The following is a 794-nucleotide window of genomic DNA, read 5'->3' as shown; positions in this document are numbered from 1 at the left end:
CCCACGTTCCAAAGCCTTATGAATATCGTTATTCCTTTCTAAAGTTAGAAATGAAGCATCATAAGGTGGAAAGGGAAAAGTATAAAATGAGAAGTTTACCTTTTGAAATTCTTGGACTGATTGGCTGGTATTTGCGGGCTGATAGCTCTGTCCGCACTGGAGTGAAAGAATGCGCCGTAGCCTTTGCGCACAAATGTAACGCTTCAGCAAAAGTCCGTGTGGAATCTTTATTCATCATTTACATGCTGGACATTATTTAGATGTTCATTCATGAGCAAAAGTGTCCACCTCGCAAAGTATGACTTTACCTAACCACACAAGTAGCCACAAAGTAGATTATTCCGTTCATAATCCGAGTTCATGAATGAATGGGTTTCTGATTATTATTATTTATTTATTTTTTTTACATGAGCTGAAAATAATCTTACTATATTTACCCCGTATAGCTTTATCAGATATGGCTTTATGTGAATGTAGAATAAGTGGCATTTAGACTGTTTTAGCAGCATTTTGATGGGTGGGAAAAGTTCATCCACGAGATGACTGATATAATAAAAAAAAATAATACAAATAAGCATTAAGAAATATCTGGTTACAAATGTTTTGAACAAAACGCAAGTGATAAAGCAGTGGAAAAAATGCAAGCAATATACTTAAATTACCCCCATGTATTCTTGGGTGCCTTTGGATGATTGGGTGCCAGTCGACAGCGGAGAAGTTCAGTGTTTTGTATTCCTCTAAATCCAGTGGACTGCTCTTATTGGTAGCTGAAATCGTTGCATCACGATGATCAT

This window comes from Tachysurus vachellii, chromosome 10 (assembly GCF_030014155.1).
Source record: "Tachysurus vachellii isolate PV-2020 chromosome 10, HZAU_Pvac_v1, whole genome shotgun sequence".
NCBI classification, from domain to species: Eukaryota; Metazoa; Chordata; class Actinopteri; order Siluriformes; family Bagridae; genus Tachysurus; species Tachysurus vachellii.
Note: the sequence above shows the minus strand (reverse complement) of the source record.